Genomic DNA, 10,635 nt, shown 5'->3' on the forward strand with positions numbered 1-10,635 from the left:
GAGAGAGAGAGAGAGAGAGAGAGAGAGAGAGAGAGAGAGAGAGAGAGAGAACTGTGTGTGCAAACTGTGTGTATATGCATTGTGTGTATGTTTTAACCCTATATTTTTTGTTCTTGTAAGAGCAGGAGCCAAGGGTAATAGAGTACCATAGGGAGGGGAAAGTCAGCCTGCTGCCTGAACAGGATTCCTCTAAGGCCTCTAGCCCTCTAGTTACTAGTTTCTTAGCCCCTTGCTCAGTAAGTACTTTCTTGGCCGTTTCTAGAGGTTGGAAAGGTTCCAGGGCTACATCAATAGGTAGTCAGGAAAACAGTTTTTAGCTGTGATTTGTAATCTATGTCAACCCAGAGGAAAGTGTAGGTGGAGCCAATCAAGCACAAGAGCTGGGGCAAATCCATCAGTGGAAAGCCAAGAGTAAGTACCAGCATATGTCTCTTGGCTGGCACATTGCCCGTGCTTATCACAAGAAAAGGGACAGCACCTTGGTGCCACTGCTTGGGGGCTCTGTGAGAAAGAAGAGGAAGACGGTGGTAGGTTCCCACTGGCAGGAACTGCCAAGCAGAAATGCCTCATCACCATAACCTCTCATGTGTTCCTTTGAGGAAAGGAACCACCTGGTCCATCATGCCTCAGGATTGGATGAGTTGCAGATCTTCACAAAAGATGCCAACGTCAATGGCCTCGGTGCCTATGTCACTGGTCCTTGGCTCAGCCTCATTGCTTGGCCTGTATGCTGCTACCTATGTTGCTGTAGAGTTTCTAGAGTGTCTACTGGTCCCGTGGACCATGCTGCTATGCAGGCTTCTTTCTGGGTGGAGCCTCTGACTCATGATGAGAGATCTGATCTGGTCTGAGTCTGCTGAGCCTAACTGTCCTTGTTCACTAGCATGCCTAATGTCTGGCATTTGGCAGAAGGCAAATATTGCTGCCTAGGCTTTTTAGACACTATTTCCTCTGGATGAATGTCAGTCACTCCTCTCTCTATGCGTATCAAGGATATGCACCTCTGTTCTGCTTGCTGAGGTTAGAGCTATAGGGCAGTGCCTTTGGAGGTGTTGGGTTTCTCTATAACACTAAGTTTTAAGGACAGTGCTGGTGTTTTCTTCAATATGCCCAATACTTGGTCTTCATTTGTACCTCCTTGAAAGTGTAGGCCACACTGGGAATGCACAGAGCTTCAGGACAAATTTGAAAGTTGCCCTCCCAGCGCTTTTGCACACTATACTGTTTGAATTGAGAAAGAAGCATTTAGTGCCTTTTTTTTTTCTTTTTTAAACTGGGAGAAGGGAAACAGCTCAATCTGATGAGACCAAAACCAAACAAGCAGTCAGGAGTCACTCCTGTTTGAACTCTGGGAGATAAGAGGGACAGAAAGTAGTACAGGGATCTGGAGAAGCCAGTAGTGAAATGCCCCCTTTCAATGCTACATGTTCCTTTTGAAAAATCATTGAATGTGGTCTCTATGCTTTTGTGAGTTTTGCCCAACTTTTGAAAGGCACACTAAAGTGTACCTTGTATCCTTTTTTTCTATTTTGTTCACTCCAGAACTTTTTGTGTACATTGATATTTTTTCTACTTGAATAAATTACTTTTGTCTGCTTTGTCCATATTACCTGTGTACATTGGCATTTATTTGTTTTTTTTTTTTTTTTGTTTTTTTGGGTTTTTTTTGGTTTTTCGAGACAGGGTTTCTCTGTGTAGCCCTGGCTGTCCTGGAACTCACTCTGTAGACCAGGCTGGCCTTGAACTCAGAAATCCGCCTGTCTCTGCCTCCCGAGTGCTGGGATTAAAGGCGTGCCCGGCCACAATATGTTTCTTAACTTTTTTTTTTTTCTTTGCTTGGTTTCTCTGTTTTTTTTTTCCCCTCTGGGCATTATTGGTTTGCAAATGTATAGACTTTTTGAAAAACAAAATAAAATATTTAAATATTAGTGCACCATAGGTTAAGCATATAGTTCATTGATAGAAAACATGCCTAGCTTGGATGAATCCTTGGACTGGCTTCATCGTGCCACAAAGCCTCCTAAAACATAAATTCAAGACCCAGTGTGTCATATTGCAAAATAGTCTATTTGGGAAGAAAAATTTAAATCTGTTTAGCAGATTAGTATAACTTTTACTGAGGCTTCCTATGGGATTTTAAGTCTAATTTCTTTTAAATAGCATCTTGCCATGGAACCCAGGCACACCTGGAACTCACTACAGTATTCAGGTTGATTTTAAACTCCTGATCCTCCGACATTTAACTCCCAAGTGCTAAGATTCCAGTCATGTGTCACCACACCCTGCTTATAATTCATTTTTGAATGTGAAATACTAGATTTTTAAAGAGCTAAAGGTAAATTATTTTAAAATTGTTTAAATAACCTCATAAATGTACTGATACATAACTATCAAATACATTTATTTCATGTTTTGTAAATTTAAAGTATAAGCTAATAGTTCTGTCTGAGGGCTGTCTAAAACATGCAGAGAATGAATTATCATACCTATTTTAAGAGAGCACAGTTGGCTCTCTATTAAAGGCTCTGAGTCAGTGGATTCAGTTAGCCCCAATCCCAGATTCTCAATGTTCTTTGTTGCTGTGGTTTTTCTATACTATATTAGGAAATCTGTGATTGGTTTGCTGGTAGACTTTTATTCTATATGACAACTTAAACAATATAACAACTATTTACATATCACTCATATTGTTTTAAGCATTTTAAGTAATCTGTGATATGTGTATATGAGAATGTAAGTATGCATGTCATTTATATGGAAGCACAGTGGCATTTTATATAAGGGAATTAAGTATCAACAGATTTTGAGGCCCATTTCCTGTAGATGCTTAGGGAGATACTTGAAATTTGGTTTGCATCATGATCCAGTAGGCTGAGAATATATTTGGATATTTTTGAAAACAATTGAAAAGACACTCAATACCCTTTATTTGGAGAATTAGTGATTAAGTTATAGAATCTTGTGGTATATTATTATACAATACCCAAAAGATCATATGAAATCTATGTGTACTACATATGAGATACTAAGTAATGAAAATATTGCTTAATAATGTGTAATATGTAAGCTCATTTTTAATAGCAAGTGGAAAAGCCTCCACATTTGTCAATATATCTGTTTATGATAGTTACAAAAATGTGGGGCATGTACTCTACACTACATCTATCAACCTGCAGAGACTGGGAATGGGGCTTATTGGAAAAAATTACTAAACTTTCTTTTTTTGTTTTTGTTTTTATTGTTTTGTTTTGTTTTAGACAAACTGTCTCATTTAGTTCAGGCTGACGTTGAACTCCCAGTCATCCTGTCTCTTTACTTTTCAACTGATGAGATTACACCATCACACTTAGCTCCCAGAATTGTCCTTATATATTTTATATTTTATCTTTTATTGCTATACCTATGTTAAGATAATTTTAATAAAACTTTCAAACATCTATATAAAGAAAGAAATCATAACCAAACTTGGAGACAGTTAATATGTACTCTGGTTGCACTAATACATATGCAAAATGTATAGTGGCTAATTCATTAACTATTTCTAACAACATATCCAACAGTCTTGTCTTTTAGTACAAGAACATGGCTTAAACAAGTAGCCAAAGAATAGGCAGGTCATAGAAGACAGATTGTATGTGGTCAACCACAAAGAATGACTGTGCATTCTTTACTGGAAGTTAAACAGTGATTAAATCTGTTGAGGTCAAACTAAACATAGAAAGAGGAGCTGCTCATTTCTGTCAAAAATCAACTACTGTGGAACTTTTCCTAATCTGTACTAACCATATCATTCTCAATGACATTCAGCAATGGGATCACACACACAAAAAAATAACATTGTTATATAAAGTAATACTTATGAGACCAATTAAATATTGAGGTATGTCCATTTTTATAAAGAAAGCTCATTAAGTGAGCAGGGCATGGTTCACACCCATGATCCCAGCACTTGGGAAATAGAGACAGGAGGGAAATCCCAAGTTTGCAAATTCACTATTAGTTCATTACGTATGTAGTAGTAAAAATTTGTGAGAGATGGCTCAGTGGGTAAAGTGCTTGCTGCATGAGTGTGATGCCCTGAGTTCAAATCCCCATAAACCAGGTAAAACTGGGTGTGGAAACACACATCTGTAGTCCCAGCACTCCTACAGCAAGATGGGAGGTGAAGCGGGAGATTCCTTGGAAGCTTGTGGGTCAGCTAGCCTGGCATCCCCTGCTATGAACAGCAGAAATCCCTGTGTCAGACAAGGAGGAAGGTGAGAACCATCAGTCAGATTATCTTTTGACACCCACATGTATGCCATGAAGCATGTATATTCACACGAATGCACATGCATATACATATATGTATATGCATGTGCACACACATATACCCTATATATACACACAAAAAGATTTGAAGCATTTTAACAGTATTAACATCTGTTCATGTATGTATTCGGACATGTGTTTCATTTGTAGAGTTTATGAAAGTGGTCCTACATATTAATACTTTGACTTATTTGTTTTTCATAAGTAAAAGTTACAATCACATTTAATGCCATTCAGCAGAGGAATAATTTAGTAGATAATATTGTCATATGGGACTGGTGAGATGGCTCAGCGGGTAAGAGCACTGACTGCTCTTCCAAAGGTCCTGAGTTCAAATCCCAGCAACCACATGGTGACTCACAACCACCCGTAATGAGATCTGACATCCTCTTCTGGTGTGCCTGAAGTTATTATAAATAAGTAAATCTTTAAAAAATATTGTCATATAATAAAGCATTATGAGACAACTGAAATAGTGGGGTGAGCAGAGTTTTATAAAGAAATCTCATTGAGGGAGCTGGGCATGGTGGTACACACCTATAATTATCTCTGCACTTAAAAAAACAAGGCAGGAGGGCAATTATAAGTTTGAGTCTAGCCATGAGTTGTACAGTGATAGTGAGATGCCATCACAGAAAGAGAGAAACATCTAGAACTTAAAAATTAGTAAAGAGGTTTATAAATGGATGATCTCATGTATATTTTAAGCTTGAAATGTAAAATGTTTTTATTGTAACATATATATATATATATATATATATATATATATATATAAAGGCTTAGACAATGGCAAAGAAGTAATTGATACTGGTTTCATCAGGAGATGGAGGGAAAAAGCATGGTGACAAGATGATTGTTAGCTGTGTTGTTTCAATATAAATTTTCTAAAGAGTTAGTCAAGGGCAGTGAAGCAACACTGGGCCCAGGTGATCGATGATGGATATAAAGAAATGCAGGAGCCACTGAAGTATGCATCCCAGCCATCTCCTGGGAGAATATTGTGCAGAAACATCTGATCTAGACTTTTTTTTTTAACTTGTATCCAAATGCATTAGATACTAAGCAGTTTTAGATTATCAGTATCCTATGATTTGTTTCTCCCATGACCTGCTTAGAAGGGAATTTCTACATATTGTCTTCTGAACACATGTATTTGACCTGTATACTTGCATTTTTTTCATTGTAAATGAATATCCTTCTCTTTTTATATCTTTCAGTATTATGATGTAATGACTGTGATTTCACCTCCAGAATTTGGATGACTCTAGGACATGGGCAAGATCAGGTTGTAGACTTCTAGGACTGAAGGCCATGGTATGCGTGGATCATGGTAAACTCACCAAAGCAAGTAATGCCCTTGAGATGATCCTGCAGAAGCTTGTCATTGCACTCTTTTGTTGACACCCAGTCTTTGCTGTATTACATTAAAGTTGCATAAACCCATTTATGTCCAAATAAATTTTGTCTTATGGCATTGTTAGAGCTATATGATTATTATCTACTACATTTTAAAGTTTGAAATGTGAATGTTCCATAAAAATCCTCAATATAAAATATTATATAAGTATTATGTGGCAAAACACACATAGTATGGGAAAACTTTCATTGAGAGCATTCTTATACTTCACAGAGTGAACAAATTGAGTATTAATTATTCATTAATTTGGGGGGTTAAGGGTTAAGGATGTAGCTGAATGGGAAAGTCTTTGCCTAACATATGCAATTCCCTGGATTTAATCCTTCAAACTTCCAGGACCTGAGCCAGAAATAGTGTTTGGGAAGAGTGATTAGAAATGCACAGGAAAATTGTGTATGCACTGTAACAACTGTCAGCCAAAAGTATAAGAAGGAAAATTCTGTCTTCTGAATATTAATAAAGGAAAAGCACTGTGTTCTAAGTACATAGTAAATCTGAAAGCAACATATAAACAATCCTATAGAGTCTATAAAACAGTCATATAATTTGTTCAGATAAGTAATTGAAGCTGACATATATTTTTGAAAAAGTGTGAAAGGTGACTATTTGATTCAAAAAAACTGAAATTAGTCCCTGGCCTCAGAAACAAGAAATCTAAAAAACAAAATCCCAAATATACAGTTATAATTACTTCCATTCCAGAGTTATACCATGTGCAGTTAATACATCCCAAGCAAGTGCATTAAAGACACTGTCTTTCATAGCATTTTGGAATTTTCAAACTATTGAAGCAGCACAAACATTACAAATAGAAGTCATGGACTTTGGAACCAAATGATAACTGGTGGTAGGCATGTTATAGGTTCAACGGTTTAGTATTCTACAGATGATGTCAGTCTCTAAAATATCCAATGTAACCTGTCTCCAAGTTTGAGTTGCCTTCTGAAGTTCCACAGTGATCTGAAAATCGTAGGAAAGCAATGGAACTAGAACGGCCAAAACATTTGCAGAATATTCTTTTTCCAGATATGAAAAAAGTACTACAGAAGTACAATGAACAATGGTGTGGGATAGACATATTGATTAATGAGATATTAACCAGCAGCCTAGAAATAAAATCTTGTATTTAAAGACAGCTTCTGAAAAGGTGCCAAGCAAGAGTAAAGAATGGTGTTTTGACCAAATGGTGTTGTGACTAGTGGGAATCCTTATGCAAAAGGATGAAGCTAAATCTCCACTCCACATAACATCCAAAACCTAACGTAAAATATATCAAAGGCATAAATGAGATGGTTACATATAAAATTCTTGGAAAGAAATGGGAGTAAGTATTTGTGAGCGTGAATTAGCTATTTTAGAACAAGTGACAATAAAAAAGTGGGTAATTTTTTTTATAGTACAGCTCCATATGTTAATTTAGCCTAAAAAATTACAGTGTGATTTCAAAAAACACCCTCAGTGGAGGAAAGTGGTGGGTTGGAGACTTCTAGCATTTCCTACATTTCTGCTATTTTAAAGCAAGGGGTGTGTCTTCAGGGAGAGGGGGTGGTGTGGAAAGCTCCCGGGGTGCAACAATAGAGGCCTTGTGAAATCCAGAAATATTGGATGTTGGGTTTGTAAAGGAAACAACCCTAAGGGCTGGGTGTGGTTGTTCATACTTTAAATTCTGGCACTCGGGAGGCAGAGAGGTGGATTTCTGCAAGTTCTAGGACAGCCTGGAGTACATAAAGAGAGACCTTGTCTCAAAAAAAGGGCAGGGTGTGTGGCGAGAAAAAAAAAAACCCATGTGTTTCTGTTAACATGGATACCTCTTAAGGCTTTCTGCAAGGAGCATCTTAATGAGTAGCATTCGGGCCTCAGTGTCACTCAGTGGGGAAGGAAGCATACTACAGTAACAACAGAACTAAGCAAACAAACTACTGAAAAGACTAAAAGGCAAGTTGGACAAAACAACCACAACCCTAAGGATAAAAAAGAAAGAGCAAGGATAATGTAGGGTAAACTGGGAAGTTGATGTGTAATAAGCAATCTGTGCTGGGGCAGGGGACACAGCATATGAGGCAAGCAGTCTGAGGGATCTCTTCCCACACCATGCTTGCCTTGCATCTTAGCACTACCCCATATCCACACAGTTGCACCCGTTCCTCTTCCAAGAGCTTCTCAGATGTTCCAAAATGGAAGAAATGTCAGTTTTTACCCTTGTGTATGTGACCCTGCATGTAAGTCACAAGTGACTCAGTTTAGTCTCGGCCACTGAAGAGTTGTTGGGACTTGAAGGCTCATAATTGAAAATACCTCTGACCCCTAGGTTTCATGGTAAGACCCCTGGATCTTTGTGATTCTGTGCCGCTGTATCAGTGAGCAAGCTGTTAAGTCCAGCAAACTCCTTCGGTGTTTGAGTTCATTGTAGGTCCAAAGTGTTACGTTTCTTTCTATTTTTGCAGAATGCCAGGACTGTGGAGTTCCCTGGGCCTCATTTGTTTACAACCCCACTGAAGAGCATTTTGCCTTCTTGCTTAGGGTGTCACCAAATGTAGTTGAGGCTGCCCTTAAATTCTTAGTTTCCTGTTTTTGACTCCCAAGTACAGGGATTACAAGCATATGCTGCCATGCTCAGTTTAAAGACTCAGCAGTTGAGTTTCGGGAAGAGAAAAATTAATGTAAAGGAATGAATTAAACTTACAAGATATACAAGGCAATCATCCCAAGTGCATATATTTGCATTGGAGGATTTTAAAAAGCTTTATTTTATTGATATGGGTACACTGTTGCTGTCTTCAGGCACACACCAGAAGAGGACATCAGATCCTATTACAGATGGTTGTGAGCCACCATGTGGTTGATGATTGTGAGCTACTATGTGGTTGCTGGGAATTGAATTTCAGGCCTCTGGAAGAGCAGTCAGTGCTCTTAACTGCTGAGCCGTCTCTCCAGCCCCCTGCATTGGATGTTTTAATGAGATTTGAAAAAAAAAAAACAAAAGGTCAACTGATAGAAAGCTCTCACAGAAAAAAAGAAAAAGAAAAACCCAGTTCCAGGTGTCGCATACTTCCCTTTGAGTTTTTGCTCAGGACTTCTCCCCAAACAATAAGCTTATTACTATTCCATTTGCTTGCCCACCAGAACTTGGGGAGTAAGACATTTTAAGAAAGCACACATTTAGTCACAGGACTTGAAGAGATCAAGATGGTACTGAATTGGCCACTTCCCTGGGGGCCAGCTTTCATAGTACTGCAAGGTGTGAGGCAAGCTCCCAAGAAAGAAAAGGTATTAATATCCTTACTCAGCTCTGAACCCTTTGAAATAAAATATGACTCACCTGACAAGATAAGAACATTTGTGCAATAGTGGCATTAACATGTTAAGGGGTAGTTAACAGCTGTCCCATTGGATTTAAGGCATGCTCAGTAGGAGGGAATTCGTACCTAATACTGAAAAGTTAGTCAAGAATGTGTGTCTAGAGAAGTTATAGACTTTAGAAAGTACTAGTATCCTTTACTAGATTGTTAAAGTATCTAACTGCCATCTATAGATTAGTCCAGCTCATAGTCCTCATCAGAGAAACTTTTTTAAAAAATCCTATTTATTTATATTTATTTAATGTATGAGTGCTCTGCTGCATATACACCTGCATGCCAGAAGGGGGAATCAGATCCCCTTCTAGATGGTCATGAGCCACCATGTAGGGGTAGGTGCTGAGGATTGAACTCAGAACCTCTGGAAAAGCAGTCAGTGCTCTTATCCTCTGAGCCATCTCTCCAAGTCCCCAGAGAAGCTTCTTTTTACAGTGTACAGAGGTTAACACAGAGAACCACAAATTATCAACATGCAGAGACTAAATGACTGTGGAGTGCCCACCCCTCAATGGGACAACTTTATCAGACCCACTTCCCACAAGGCTCAAGAAACTTTGCAGAAGAGTTGGGGGAAAGATTTTAAGAGCCAGAAGTCAGGGAGAAAAACTGCAAAACGGTGTTTTCTGGCCATGAAAGGTGGATGTGCTCCATGCATTTATGAACTATCAATGTGTGTGGCTGCTACACAATAAGTGCAGAAGATCAGTCTAGTCAATATTCCACCATGGATAGGGGAGGGTTCACAAGGCTTCACTCCTGGCTGAGGAGTGACAGGCAGTCAGTGTCTCCTAGGGGAGTTAAAGTCTGTTTTGGTCAGAGCTGGGGCACAAGGAACACTGATAGAGTTCAGTAGGTTTTATAAATAATTACATATGTAATTTTAAAAAAAACTTGAAGATGAGGGAGGATATAAGGAGAGGATACCTAGGAGAAATTGGAGTGGGATAGTGATGGAGTGGATTTGAGAAAGAAAAAGTAAAATGCGCTTATGTGTGAAAGGGAAGAAAGAAATGACATCAGAAAAACTTCCACATTTGGGTAAAGATATACACATCCAGATACAGCAAAATGAGAAGTCTTCACATTCAATTCCTAAACTACATTCAGATACATCATCAATGGTCAAAAATAAAGGACAAAGTATGCCGAGAGCAAGAAAAAGAAACGAGTAGCAGATTCCCAATTAACTTGGTATCTGCTCAGAAAATGAAGTATGTGACTGTGGGGTGCTGTCTCTTAATGGAACATCTGTATACACTACCTTCTCCTAAGGCTTAGGGAATGATGTGTGAGAGGTGGGTGGGAAAAAATCCTAAAGCAGAAGAAAGATGTGGAATAACAGGAAGAAGGCATGAGGTATGATGTAATCAAATCAATGTAGTGAAAAATTCTATGGAACAAGAGTATTGAACTCGGTGTTACAGTTTGAATGTGAAATGTCCCTTAGAAGTGTAAGAAGTCACTAGATATGCACTCACTGATAAGCGGATATTAGCCCAGAAACTTAGAATACCCAAGATACATTATGCAAAACACAAGAAAACCATCGTG

The 10,635-nt window shown here is 38.4% G+C and overlaps 1 long non-coding RNA gene across 1 annotated transcript in view; it reads left to right on the top strand.

Annotated features, from left to right (window-relative positions):
• The window catches only part of LOC110313937, a 14,618-nt gene extending 8,834 nt beyond the window's left edge, over positions 1 to 5,784 (top strand). Inside the window, exon 4 of the long non-coding RNA XR_002380136.2 lies at positions 5,529 to 5,784. This is a non-coding gene — a long non-coding RNA (uncharacterized LOC110313937). The remainder of the gene's footprint in view (positions 1 to 5,528) is intronic.
• The last annotated feature ends 4,851 nt before the right edge of the window (positions 5,785 to 10,635 follow it).

This window comes from Mus pahari, chromosome X (genome assembly GCF_900095145.1).
Source record: "Mus pahari chromosome X, PAHARI_EIJ_v1.1, whole genome shotgun sequence".
NCBI lineage: Eukaryota > Metazoa > Chordata > Mammalia > Rodentia > Muridae > Mus > Mus pahari.